Genomic DNA, 15,165 nt, shown 5'->3' with positions numbered 1-15,165 from the left:
TGTGAGTAGGATATTGTGGGGGAGGGGGGGAGTGATGGAAACTGGAACATATGTTCGGGTTCTAGGTTTTAGGGTTACATTTTCTGGGATTGTTACTAAACTGTGTTGGTTGCTAGTAGGGTGTAGTTTAGAAAAAATTACATCAGGGATGGTGTAGGTGTGTGATTTTGTGGGAAGGTTATAGTTCGGAATATGGCCTAAGCGTCTAAGAGTTAACAGGTTAGTACTAAGTGAAATGTCACAATTTTGTGTCTTCAAGAAGTCATTGCCAAGGAGAGGAGGTAATTCTTTGGATTGCACAACCCTAAAAGGGTGGGAGTACCTATATCTTCCTATGTGAAGGGGGAGTATTACAATTTCTGAGATAGGAAGTCTGTTGCCAGTGACGCCTTTAATAATGCTGTGCATTTGAATTTTCTTTGCATTAGGTGGAATTAAATGCTGAGGACAAATACTAATCTGGCTTGCGTTGTCAATCATAATTTCTAGGGGGTGATTATTTACATGAGCGTGAATGAAGAATAGGTTGTTTTTTTCAAGGATAGGAACTGTGTCAAATTTTGTCTTGCGTGTGGATCCGTCCCATCGATTCACACGGTTTTTCAGTTTAAATCGCCCTTGTTTTCATTGTTTGGATTATAAAAACAGTCCCTGGTAGAATGATTTGACCGGAAACAGATCTGGCATTGTGAAAACTGTGAATTTTGTCGCCCCCCGGCTGAATTGTTATTTCCACCTCGAGATCTGAAATTACGTCTCATGCCGCGAGTAGAACCTCTGCGATTACCATTCCCCTGGCCGTAAAAAGTAGGCCGGGTCTGAAATTGATTACTGTTATTTGATTGTATTTGATCTGCCAGGTTCTGGACAGTGTGACACAACGCTTCAACTTTATTTTCTAATGTCAAGGTTTGCAATTGGTTCGTGACTGAATCTAGTTGGTTCGCTGTTGAACCGCCAGATGGCAAAATTGCGTTGCAAGACTGGGAAACGGCCGCGCTGGGAGAACTAGCAGACTGCGTGTTTGGAGTTTGACTTGAGGGGAGGGAAGGAGAGGCTGTGGGCGTGGTTTGGACCTGCCACGAGTTGGTCGGGAGAGCTGCTGTTACTTGATAAGGTTGCTGCGAAAGAAAGTTGTATGGAGCTTGAGAGATCTGCGGGAGGGGGGTAGGGGGGGGATACGTCACGAATGACGAAGCAGGCTGAGGTGTGGGGAAAGGATGCGTGTTGCTGACCTGAGGTTGCGTACAGCTGGGAAACTGAGGGGAGGCTGTTGCGTAAATGGAATGCATGTACTTAGCGGCATCTATCAGTTTCATCGCTTCACTTTGTTCCTCATTGCGTCTAGCTTGAATCAGCATGTCTTGCCTTTCTTGATTCTGCAGATGTGCAATAAGAGAACTTGTGTCGGTGAACTCTTTGTCTCCTATCGCAGCGATGTGTTTAGATCGAAGTCCCGACACAACATAGGAAAGGATTTGGGGATTCGTCGCTTGCGGGAAGAATTGAAGGACGAGATTTTTCTTGCGAATTACATAATCATGAATGGGCTGGTTAATTTCCTGCTTTGTCTCTAATAAAATTTGGATGGGCATGCTGACTAAGTGACTGCCTTTAAATAATGAAATTAATTCTTTTTTGATTTGCGGAAAGGTGAGGGTGTTGAAGTTTGGCTGCTTCTTGAGATCGTTCAAAAATGTGAGCGCTATGTCTGCGAGGAACAATGGCAACATTTCGCGTTTTTTATTTTCCTCCCACGCCAAAGCGCCCGCAATACTGTCGAACTTTTCAAAAAACTGCTCAACTTCTTGAGGGTTTTTTCCTGTGAAGGGGGCGGGGTATAAACCATGGGGTATATTTACGGACATTCTTGACGGGGATGGATTGATAGTGGTAGGATTGATGGTGGTAGGGGTGTTAGTTTTAGGTGTACTGGTTTGGGGTTCTGGGTGTTTCTTTTTTCGTTTGGGAGTTTCTAGACCACCTAGAAACTGTGGATAATCGGGATGTTGAGCCTTGGATCTGGTTATTCGGGGGGAAGGAGCGGGGGAATTAATAGCGGAGGCTAAGGAGAGAATCTGATCAAGAGAACGGTCTAGCTCTTCGTGAAGAATAATTTGGGATTCGTTCATGCGAATTTAGGGAGGGGGAATTTTTTATGCACTTATTCACAAGAAATGAAAGATAGTGAGCGGAAGAAAAAAAAAATTACAAGTGGGGAGTTTATAATACGAAGTGTATTATCGAAAAAGAAGAATTTCTAGGGTTGCTGCTGTGTGCGGCGGGGATTTTAGATTATGGGGTTTTGAGTGACGTAAAAAAAAAATTAAAATTTTATGGAAATCCACGGAGTGGAGCCGGCTATCTCCACCATGTAGCGTGACGTCGGGTAAGGTACGGGATCGAGTCACGCCGGGACGTAGCTCAGATAAATACAGTAGGTCTTAAGTTTGACTTGGCTAACCACCTCTACCCTTAAGGAGGCTGATGAAGGATTGTTGGGAGCCTGTGTTGTTGAACGTTACTCACCCCTTGCTGTTGGTCTGGCCCTCGGCTTCTGGCGTCGGCGACGGTGACAGGTGTCCGCTGGAGAGATCGAAGATGACGATAAGAGACGGCAGGCAATTCGGCGACTTGTTTTATTCTTGCAGATTCTTCGGTTGGCTTAATCCGGACTGCTATGGACTTCTCGCTTGTTGCCGCCTCGTGCTGTCGCGATCTCTCAGCAGGCCGTCGTCCTCTTCTCGTCGATCAGTTTGGTGGTGATATTGGAGCGAAGTGAGAGATCGATTTACTGTCTCCAGCGGTTTTATACATTGGATTTGAGTCATAGGTTGGTGGACTTTGCACCTCCACTGTGCACCTGGGGTATCCCTGGATGCAGATGGAAATTTACAGTGGAGGTGCACTCACCGCTGGCGAGGGCCGTTGCCTTGCTGAGTGTGCAGAGCCGAGTGGAAAATTCTTGTTGCTCGGCTCTGCATCCGGTGGAATGTGGGGTGAATGAGCGTTCAACTTGCGAGCTTCTGAGCGATGTTTGAGGCAAATTAATGTTTCGACTTTTATGCTCCCAATTCCTTCATCATTATATATAATTTTCACGAACGTACAATATTGTCAACAGTATCATATTTGAGCAGGTCGCTTGTCACCTAAACACTACAGCTTACAGGTTGGCAAAATCTGACATGAAAGCAGATAATACGCTTAAGTCTTATTTATATGTAATTTTCACGGGCGTACAATATTGTCAACAGTATCATATTTGAGCAGGTCGCTTGTCACCTAAACACTACAGCTTACAGGTTGGTAAAATCTGACATGAAAGCAGATAATACGCTTAAGTCTTATTTATATGTAATTTTCACGGGCGTACAATATTGTCAACAGTATCATATTTGAGCAGGTCGCTTGTCACCTAAACACTACAGCTCACAGGTTGGCAAAATCTGACATGAAAGCAGATAATACGCTTAAGTCTTATTTATATATAATTTTCACGAACGTACAATATTATCAACAGTATCATATTTGAGCAGGTCGCTTGTCACCTAAACACTACAGCTCACAGGTTGGCAAAATCTGACATGAAAGCAGATAATACGCTTAAGTCTTATTTATATATAATTTTCACGGACGTACAATATTGTTAAGAGCGTCAGTTTCCGTAGAGCTCTCTTTTTCCATCTTCCCTCTATACAGTGAAGCTGTAGAAGACACAATTAGCTAACCTAGCATACAACATACTTTCCTAATTAATATGGATATTGTCACACATTCCTCTTATTTTATACTGTTGTAAATGGAAAAGATTATGTACGGTAAATGTTTTGTACATTATAGGGAAAAAATGCAAAATATCCCCCAACTTTAATTCGATCCACCTCTGAATCGAATTTTTTACATATTTTCACGCCGGCACATATGTTGTTCTATTTTGCTTCTTTTACTTGCCTTGCTTAATTAACTCTCGCTAATTAGCATTTTTTTGGAAGAAGTCAAATAGAACAACATATGGCGGTATGAGAAATATGCAAATTAAAGGATATTTTAGTAATATAAGGGCCCTAGCAATTAGCTTCGTCGACTAAGAGTACTCTTTTAAACATCTTCAGCTAGATCGTATTACTACGCAAGGACGTTTAAAATTTTTGGGTGTTGAAAAAGTTTGACTTACTTTTTATTTCTATTGTTTGCTAATAGATGGCGCTAATAGTACCCCCTCCCCTCCCTCTCCCTCCTCCTCCTCCTCTGCTGTATGACAAATAGCACAAACATAAAAATCAAGATTTTGGAGAGCAAAACATAAAATTTGCATGCATCTGATGTCGAACTAGGAACTTTTATCTTTCGGGGAGTCAATGTTATTTTTTTACTCAGTCGTCATATAACATGAACACACGCAAATATTCACATGTGCTTTTTATTATTTTGTGTTCGGTAAGTACAAGTATATTCTTACATAAATTATTGTTTAATTTAATAAATTGTAAACTCGGAGCCTGCTATACTAACACTCCTTCTGTGTTTCATTATACTATTGAAAGCGAATGTTGCGTGCATGCGGAAATAACACAGGAAAAAAAAGCGGATGGAAGCAATTTAAAATCAGTGGAGCAAGGTTAGTATTACGAGAGCGTAAAAACATGTGCTTTCATTCAACTTCGAAAAATAAGAATAAATGTGTGCATACAGAACACATATGTTTTCTTTTCACAGTTGTAAAATCATATAAATTGTACATGAAGTAAGTTACGGGAAGGCTCTTTCTTTTATGTCTGTGTATATGTTGTACAATTAGGTACAAGTATTGTACAATTAGGTACAAATTGTTGTACAATTATTTTCCCCAGTTGTCCAGTTGGAGTTGGGGGCATAACACTGGTACTATTTGTAATCACAGTGCTTACTCATGTATTTTGTTTAATATTTTATTTCAAATTCACTGTCAGAAACTAGTGTTGCCAGTTCCTGGATGTAGGTTTACCTACTCTGTTGGTTGTCACTGTCAAGCTTCCAGTATTCGTACAGCATAAAAAGCTATAACCCCCCTCTCAAAATATATACATTGTATACGCCAAGATGCTCAATAGCCTAGCAACACATCATGAAAAAACATGCCAAGAGAACCCAGTGCGTTAGGTTAGGTTAGGTTAGGTTAGGTTAGGTTAGGTTAGGTTATGTGTTAGGTTAGGTTAGGTTAGGTTAGGTTATGTGTTAGGTTAGGTTAGGTTAGGTTAGGTTAGGTTAGGTTAGGTTGTGTTAGGTTAGGTTAGGTTAGGTTAGGTTAGGTTATGTGTTAGGTTAGGTTAGGTTAGGTTAGGTTAGGTTAGGTTAGGTTAGGTGAATTTAGGAATGTTGGTTGCTACGTGCTTGATGCCAGCTTCGAGTTTTGGGTGGTTGTTCTCGAAACCTAAAAGTTCTCCCATGGTGCCCAGGTCCACGGTCTCCGTCGCGGATAGGATATACATTGTATACGCCAAGATGCTCAATAGCCTAGCAACACATCATGAAAAAACATGCCAAGAGAACCCAGTGGGTTTATAAGTCAGTGCTGCCAACTCCTATTTGTAGGTTAGCTTAACCTGTGAAAAATCATATAGTAGAATTTTTGTAGAGTGGGTAGGCAACACCGACGAGCCTCAAATGATAATTCAAGACTCGTCGGTGTTGCCAATTTCTATTTGTAGGTTAGCTTAGCCAGTAAAAGATCATATAGTGGAATTTTCTTCGGATGGGTTGGTAAAACCCAAGCCTCAAAAAAAAAAAAAAACATCCAATAGAGTTGCCAAATATAAAAAGGGGACAATAGGTCCCCCTCATAAAAGGCTACAGTAAAAACCCACAGTGTTGCCAACACTAGCCCCCCCAACAGTATTGGCAAACATAAAAAATACATGGACCCCTCAGGTCCTTTAATAAAAATTTACAGTGAAAAAAACCCAGTAGGTTAACAACACTGTCAAAGAATCTACGGTAGTGTTGCCAGATGTAAACAGAGGGCAATAGACCCCCCCTCATAAAAGTCTACAGTGTTGCCAACTCTGTGCCCTCAAAATATACATCATAAAAGGCTACGACGAGCCTTTGATGAAAATTTACAGTGAAAAAAAACCCAGTAGGTTAACAACACTGTCAAAGAATCTACGGTAGTGTTGCCAGATGTAAACAGAGGGCAATAGACCCCCCTGATAAAAGGCTACAGTGCCCCCCACAGTGTTGCCAACTCTGCCCTCAAAATATACATCATAAAAGGCTACGACGAGCCTCAAATGATGATTCGAGCCTCAATAGAGGGCTCAGAACCCGGCCACCTGTACTACTCTTGCTTTATGTATATGTATGTATATTTTGTTTTTGGTTTTGTTCTTGTTGTTTTAAGTCCACTTTATGAACAGAAATGCTAATAGGGACTAAACCTACAGTATAAAGTGGAATCCCAACCACGGTGCAATGTGCCTCTACTGGAAATCGAACTCGAGACCCCTTTATTGTGTGTATTTGTGTGTGTGTGTGTGTTTGCAGCTGTTCTCTTAAGTTCACTTTATTCGCAGATAGGTTATCCGGAACTGAACCTACAAATTAAAGTGGGTTGATAGATTGATTGATTTGCCCTATTTTACTACTCATTTCTGACACGTAGGACTAATAGCGAAGATGAGGATGAGTGATGATATGATGAAATTTATTAACAGACGCTCACAAGTAACACCATACCCAGGCCGGAATTCGAACCCGGAACAACTGGCGTCGTGACACGATATGCTAACCACTCCGCCACAGAATTTAAGTGGGATCCAAACCATTGTGCATGTGCCTCCACCGAGTATCCCGAGACCCCTTGATTGTGTGTGTGTATACGTTCCTGTTTATATAAACAACGTTAAACAATTACGTCTTTTTATGGTGGAATAAAATCATACCTGTTCGGGATACAAATTTATCTTGATTGCCAGGTATACCTACGTCTTGTAGGGGGTGTATCTCCGGCATCCACTGTTAAATCGCACCCTGGTTTTTCTCAGAAGGAGTCTCTTATATTTCGTCATTAAAGTCCCTCCTAACATTCTCTGAAATAATGAGCTTTGACAATTGATTGATTTGGTTTATTTTACTTCGTTTTTCTGCCACTTTAGGCTAATCGCGAAGATGATGAATGATGATACAGTGAAATTGATGAAGGGACATTCACAAACACACATGTCCGGATCGAGAATCGAACCCGGGACCCCTGCCGTCGTAGCGCACTGTGCTAACCAATCCGCCACGGGGGTTGGCGACTATTGAATAACCACGAAGCTTAATTATTAACACTTTTCTAGAATTTGAACTTATATTGAAAGATTCATACAAACTTCAGTAGGTTTAAATGATTATGGAGCGACATTCTCAATTGAAATTTGTCGATTATGTTCTTGGTAAACAGGAGTTACCTATTTATGAATGTAGCTTTACAGCGGTCAGGTCGCGGTATTTGATTAGAACCATGGTTATAGTTCCAAATACCTTCCTTGGTCTTAAAGCATATATTTCGTTCCAAGGCATTAAATAACCAAATGGAGAGAAGTTAAATGGCATTGAATAACGAAGGGTAATTCCACTCCAATCTCTCTCTCGCGTTCGTTTGTCTAAAGAATTAGGCTTCCAAACACTATCTCCTTGAGCTTCGGTACGATGGCCGTTCATTCACCGCGCTATCGTTCCGAGGCGAAAGAGGTCAAATTAAAAACGAATTACATGGCAATAAGTGTGCAGTAACTCATCCTGCAGCCCGTGTTCGATATTAATGAAACCCGAAAAGCGGGGAGGGGGGTGGAGGGACGACTGCACGCTTTATTACAGCGGAAGTATTCGGCGGTTGGGTCGGTTTTCCTCTCGAGTGGAGATCGTTGGGAGTTGGAGAGCTCAAAGGGAAAGAATCTTTCTCTTAAATTCATTTCTGGGTACAAGAAGGGGTGTTGGAGGAAAAACCGCTTTCGCTGTGCAAACGCCATTAATCCGAAGCATCGTAAATGACAAGACTCTCCAGCGTATTCGGGAGAAGCCGATGGGTACAACACGCACGCTAGCGTGACAAGGAGATACAAAGAGCGAGATTCGACTTTCTGACAATCCGCGAAATACCTGGCGGCATCTATCACGTTTCCGCAACCTCGCGATCGTTATGAACTGCAAAACTCCACTTTGTTTTTCGCCAACATCGATTTTCTTTATGACTGGGACGACCTTCGTGGTGGAGTGGTTAGCACAGTGCGCTACTATGCCAGAAGTCCCAGGTACAAATCCTTGCCTGGACATGGATGTTCTTTTCGAATGTCCCTTCATCGGTTTCATCATGTCATCACTCATACTCATCGTCACGTTAGCCAAAAGTGGCAGAAAAGAGACACTAAATAACAAGAAATTAAATTACAGCGAGCTAAGCATATCTGCTAAAATACCCGCCAACCTTCGCTCAGTTATCCTAAATCCGGGTCTGGCATTTCTATCACATCCACCCCTGTCAAATTATGGGTATTATCAAAAACGTATTGCTAAAACAACACACACACTTGGTATTTTCAAGTAGAAATAATATTTTTTTCTATTTTTTTTAGAAATTGGGCACAGTTACCAAAATCCTGCAATGTCCTACGTTGGTGCTATTTGATATAGCTGTTCATTTTCCACTTTCTTTGTATCTACTGTTATCATATTTGTTTCATTTAATTTGAAATGATTTATTCTGTCACATAGAATAAATGGGTTAGATTTCTTGGGAGGGTGATTTCATGTGAGCATTTTCGTAACAATTTCCCTGCATGAAAAGCGCACAGTCTCTAATCAGTAGCCTACGGGGGTATAGGGGGTGGTGACCTTCCACGTAGTACACCCAATTGTCAAACTCACTTCCACGTAGTACACCCTGGACTGCATTTGCAGACAAACGAGGCTCTGGCGATTGGCCCTTTGGCCAATATAATTCTGTATGTTGTCCTGTTATTTTCTCCTTATGTGTGCTAAATGCCACTTTACAGCCTCATCTTTTAACGGAAGTCATAATATTTTATGATTTTAGTTATGCAACGTTAGAGTTGTTATTTGTAAAGAGTAAGGGGCCGGACCCCGTATAATGTGGCGAGTTCAAAATAGCCTAACTGCTGACGCACCCAAATTTTTAAAATCAAATTCAAATTCAGCAGCCTACTGGCGAAGGAGAGAAATCTGCGGGAAAGAATCTGCCCTAGTGTGTTGCTGACCACATCATCCTCACTACGACTAAGATCAAGAACTTGTGGAGCCTCACCTCTACTTTCCTTAGGCTATATTCTTTCATGGAGGAGAGCTATAGCTTTACTAATGGAGAAATAATACATAGACAAGGTACTGGTAAAGAAAGAACAAAAATTTGGAAATATTTTGCTCCTTGAGCCCAAAGTGGTATTTGTGGAATATATTAAGGATGAAGCAGACAAACATAACATTCTAGCAACCGGTTCGGCTGAACCACAGGGGGAGTTTACCTTAGAAACAGGTGACGTAACGTCCCAACCTTCTTTGAACCAACTTTAAGCACTGACGCGGTCGGGAGCTAAAAAAGAACCCGAGACGTGGTGTGAGGGAAGACCTTTATACGTTTCTTCCGTAATTAGGATCTCTTGAATTCGAAGCATGTATTTTTGTCTCCAATTACTTTCGATCTACGGCTCTCCGCCAACAGGACCCCCGCTCCGCTTCTCTCCCAGTCTAATTAAACAAAAAGAGCAGAACAGAACGTAAAAGCCCAAAAATGCACAGCAGCGAATGTGTGATGCGCCCGTAGGACAACGTGGGCGGAGCAGAAATGGGTTAAGAATGTACGACGGGGGGGAACTGCAGTGCGCCTAGTCGTTCCCGAAACGCGGTACGCCAGCTTAGCGTTCGTAAAAATGGTAGTTTGTTCTCTTGTAAAAATGTTTAAAAGCTTTCAGGCCCTTTGCTAAGAACAGAATGCATAATTAAGCGCATGGAAATAACGCAGTTTAATTTGAACCGAGGGAAAAATGGGATGAACGGGTAGGTTGAGAAAAGGTTAGGCAAGAGAGTGAGGTTTGTGCGGAATCAAGAAGGAATTGGCATGTTGGGAGAGGAAGGATGGAGAAAGAATGGGAAGGAGAGAGAGAGGAAAGGGATGCAAGTTGGAGGAAAGGAAAGAAAAATGTTCTCTTCTCGTTTCCTAACCGAAATAAGTGACTTGATTTCGTAATGAAAGCGGACGCTTCGCAGGTTTTTATACTCTCTGCATAGGAAAACCAATCACTCTGAAGAGGTAAGGAGTTTTTTTTTCTGTTCCGTTTCCCTTTCCTCTGCTGAGATAAATTACGCTCACTGTAATTTATCAGCTGATTAGGTACGAGAGGCAAGATGAAATTACAATGAAGTTCAAGGTGGTGACGTTTCTGCTTCGACAAAGGTTACATCATTGGAAACATTGAAGAATCAACGGTTAGAATAGGGAAGGACTGATTGGTTCACGAATTATGTTAGGAGGGCCATAAGTAGTTTAAAATTTGAAGGAACATACGGAGATATTTGTACGTCCGTGAAAGATTTTAAAAATATCCCATTCACAAAATAATCAAATCATACTGATAATTCTTACAACCAAACTATTTAGGTTTCCGTAAGGATAACCGCTCGTGTGGGATTGACGTGGATTGATGAAAATTTGCCACAACGTTGAATAGAATGCACAAGTCACAATGATGAAGCGGTGGCCACCTCAGTCACCAGGTTTAAATTCTTGTGGCGATTCTTATAAGGTATTATCTTGTCATCGTCCACTCCACCTTCTCTTTCTCTCTCTCTAATAATCTCACGGAACTTCACAGCGGTATCAGAGAATCTATAACACTATCAGGGCCTCCCTGATGGCGCAGAGGTATTGTCGTCACCTTGTATTACAAGGTTCCCGGGTTCGATACTCGGTGGAGGCACATAGTGGTTCGGATCCCACTTTAAACTCAGGGTCCAGTCCCGATTAGCCTTACTGTGCAAAAAGTGGACTTAAAACACCAACTCAATCCATCAATCACTATAACACTATCAGACCATAACATGTTCACATGCGTGCGGAACGAAACCGAGTATCGTATAGATATCGACTGAATCTTTAAGCTGTGGACAAACTGAGAATTTGAGAGGCACGTAAAATAAACTTGGAAAATTTAAGTGTAATAAGATATGGTGCCTGTTACGTTATTTATGAACTATAAAGTTTTAAAATGTTCAAGGATCAACGAATGAAAAAATTATAGTTAATATGAATTGAAATCTTCAGCTACTATAATTTCCCTTGAATTTCCAATCTAGCTAATATTCCGTTTGATTTAGCACAGATCTCTTCTTTATTTGAGTATATATCTAGGATTGTTAGCATCTTTCTGTGTTAAGCTTAATTACATTTTCATCTATTGCTTCCTGAAAATAGACAATCCTTTTTATTCACTTTGATACTTCAATGAAAACTTTAGATATGATCCTTGCCTCTTTGAGCCGTTTCGTTTCTGTCTTGCCTCTATTAATATCATGACGTCATCATTAGTTTCTTTTACCCATTCATAATTCATCCAGTTTTGTTTCCAAAGCCATTTATATTCCACGTTCCCGCATGAATAGTCTTTGTTCATCGTCTGTTTGATCCGTTCTTTTTCTCTCTTTTTTTCTTTTTAGCATTTGTGTGTGAACAGGGAGACGTAAACTACAAAACTCGAGGACCAGGTTATTTTGGTTCAATGTTGCCTTCCTGTAGACTTTGGTGAATCAACACGTAACTGTTGGATTGCTGAAGCTATTTCATTCCCAACCTCTATGTGTTACAAGTTCCTCCATAGCGAATAATAAGAATATTATTTGAGCGTTAGTTGGATAATTAATCTGAAACGTACTGTAAATACGAGCACAAGTCTCGAAATGAAAAACCTACAAGTAAGCGTTACACATGTATGTTAAATTGAATTTGTGTAGTACTTAGAATAGCTGGCTACAAAGGCAGGGATCCTAGTCGGATTGCCAGACCAGGCATGTCTGCTGATTGAGTAGCTATTTTTAACAGCCGGCGCCACATTCCTTTTAGCGTTTATTTACTACTGGTCATATGAATTCCAGTGCACTCACACAGGAACCCTTTACTTCTTCATGTAGCTCTGCAATTGCCCTCACGATGCTAAGTGAATATCGAACTTTTGGGAGCTCTCATCTGGGATCGAATCTAGGACCGCTTGCTCCGGAGGCAAGAGTGCTAAGCATTTGGCTACGCTGAAGTCCTGTGCATCTAGCGGGTGTCCCAAAAAGTCTCGCGTCTAGTACTGAATCATAATAATAATAGTAATAGGTGTAAAGTAGCAGTGATAGAAAACATGCCTGTAACAGTCCTCTAACATGATTGTCTTCTTTTTAGTCTGCAGCACAGCAGGCAGCAGCACAAGAGGAGAAATTGTCCGCAACAGGTTAAAGGATCGTTCCGATAACAGCAGAGGGAGTGTTCCTGGTTGAGAAAGTGTTTCGTTTAATGCAACCTTACGATTTTGTGAAACACATCATATCTCGTGGTATCTGGTCTCCACGCTCACCTGATCTTTCTCCACCAGACTTTATCTGTGAGGTTATCTCAAGGGACAGGCTTATGCGCACAATCCAAAAGAACACTTTATGATCTGCAACATGCAATCTTCACCGCGATACAGAACATCACCCAGGAAACCCTCAACTCCGATTTTACGAACATGCAGCATCGTGTCCAGATCTGCTTGCAGGTCGCTGATCATCATTTCCAACATCTCCTATAGTCACAACACCCTTACTCTTTACGGTACGTTGACATTTCCTGGATCCAGGTTCCATGACAATCTCTGGACAGTGAAACGTGTGTGCACAGCGACTTTTCGGACACACTGTATTTGCTCAATTCATATTCGTCGTCACGATTAACTCAAGGTTATAGAATAACGATACAGGATACATGAAATACAATACAATATTAAGAAGTTGAATCGCACATTGGATCTGAAAAGTTTAAACTTGAGGTGCAAATTTTTATACCCTGATGAGAAGTGCTATTTAATAAAAATTTCCATAAGCTTTATTTTGTGGAATTTCTTTGCTTGGCATGGATTTCGATCTAAAATAGTCCTTCGTCTGGCCTCTTAATGTATTAGTAATCTTAGATTAAATTTAACCTGAAACTTAAGCACTACTAAAACAGAACAACGTGGCAGAGAGAAGATGGTCCTAACGGAACATAAATTTCAAGGCGTTGTCTTGGGCCAACATCGTGCAAGACCTCTCTGCTAAAACATGTTCACTTCCACCTTGCCTCTTCCGCAAAGCAATGGTTGATTACTTCTTTCAAGATATTTGTCTTTAAATTACACCAAACCCTCTTCCGTCGTTAGTGTGTGCCTAACCAGTGTTTGTTTTACAGCCATATTACATCGGCCAGAATTCATCTCCAGATAATGGGGTAACCATTACCTGTGATTTATCCTTTCGCATTACGTGTCACGATTATGAATTGGGTTTTCCAGTTGAATTATGGACTGGAAGATGCTCCAGGTACACGAAGTTGGATATTGGATTCGGCGAAGGTGAACTATTCTCCAGCGAGAGTGAAATAGGTCTTTGCAGAAGCTTGCTTTTGTCTCGAAGGTAAATATAACGAGGAGGAACTTTGGCTATTAGCAGTTCTGGTTGAATACGCAACTCCCTAATCTCAATTGATATTCACCTTCGGATGGTGCATTAAATAAGGACGAAACTTGATATCTTTGCGCGGGGGAGTTATGAACTTGGAAACTGGTATAGAAACTTTGTGGTGTGTGTGGGTGTGTTTGTGTGAGTGGTTTGATTCATGTGTGCATACTGTATATTGTGAATTTACCAAGAAACACTTCATGTGTGTTCCAACTTTGTTTATTCACAGAAATAATGCAATCAACCTTGTACTTTCCGAACAACAGTAAAATTTGATACGCCTCTCATTAGTTGTGAGCTTATGTGTCAAAAGATGTGTGTGTTTTAATAACTTGGGAATGTTCTTGTGACGTCATATTTCATGCCTTCAAGTGTGGATACGGACTAACGTGCTGGATGTTATAGACGGAAAAAATGATTGACTGGGTGCTGGTGTTTCACGTTAGAAGTGGGTTATATGGAGTTTTGTATCTAATGCGTCTGCAAATTATGATGTGAACTGGAAATTGTGGTTATTTGAAAGGTTTAAACTTTTCTCCGATTCAGTTTATGAATATTTGTATTGATTGAAGATAATTTGAAGAGAAGCATGCGCTGTTTATGTTATGATAAGTGATATAAGGCAGGTAAATAGAATAGAATAGGATAGAATGGTCTTTATTTCAGCAGGCGTGTTTTGGCCTCATGGGCCGTTCTTACAACCAACCCTTCTCAGAGATACAATAAATCAATAAAAAACAAAGAAAGAAAAAACATTATGATCATGATAATACAATAAAAGTAATGTAAAGATTATACAATGATAAAATAATACGTTGAATTGATTAGTATGTATGCTGTGGAGTAACGATAAGTAATAAGTCATTATTATTTCATTGTGAGAGAGGCGATAAGTGCGCGTTACATGATGTGTAACTACAGACGCAATTATTAAGATATGTACGTAACTGTTGCGACAATAGTAAGTTATTTATATAATGGGAGAAAGTAAGAACTAGATAGTCTTTGATTGATTGATTGAATTGTTATATTTTACTTCGCTTTTTATGCCACTTTTGGCTAATTTGCGAAGATGGGATGAGTGATGATGTGATGAAATTGATGAATGGACGCTCACAAACATCCATGTACAGGTCGGGATTCGAACCCAGGACCCCTGGCGTCGTAGCGCGATGTGCTAACCACTCCGCTAGGTAGTCTTATTTTACATACTTGTACTTTCACTTATTCATTAAAACTGTTTAATTGTATTATTACCGGTGAATATCTAATATATGCGTACAGCACTCCGAGAAGTCTCATAGCAGACTATACCTGGTCCACTGAAAGAATGAAGTTGGTGTACACCAACGCACGTGACTTCTGAGAAGTCGTTAGTTGCATGCCAATTCTTACCTGAGTTCTTGCACATAAATATTGACTTATGTGTGCAATTGATACAGTTCGGTCACACAA

Source organism: Lepisma saccharinum, chromosome 3, assembly GCF_977018435.1.
Source record: "Lepisma saccharinum chromosome 3, izLepSacc3.1, whole genome shotgun sequence".
NCBI lineage: Eukaryota > Metazoa > Arthropoda > Insecta > Zygentoma > Lepismatidae > Lepisma > Lepisma saccharinum.
The sequence above is the reverse complement of the archived record's forward strand: the minus strand, read 5'-3'. Positions refer to the sequence as shown.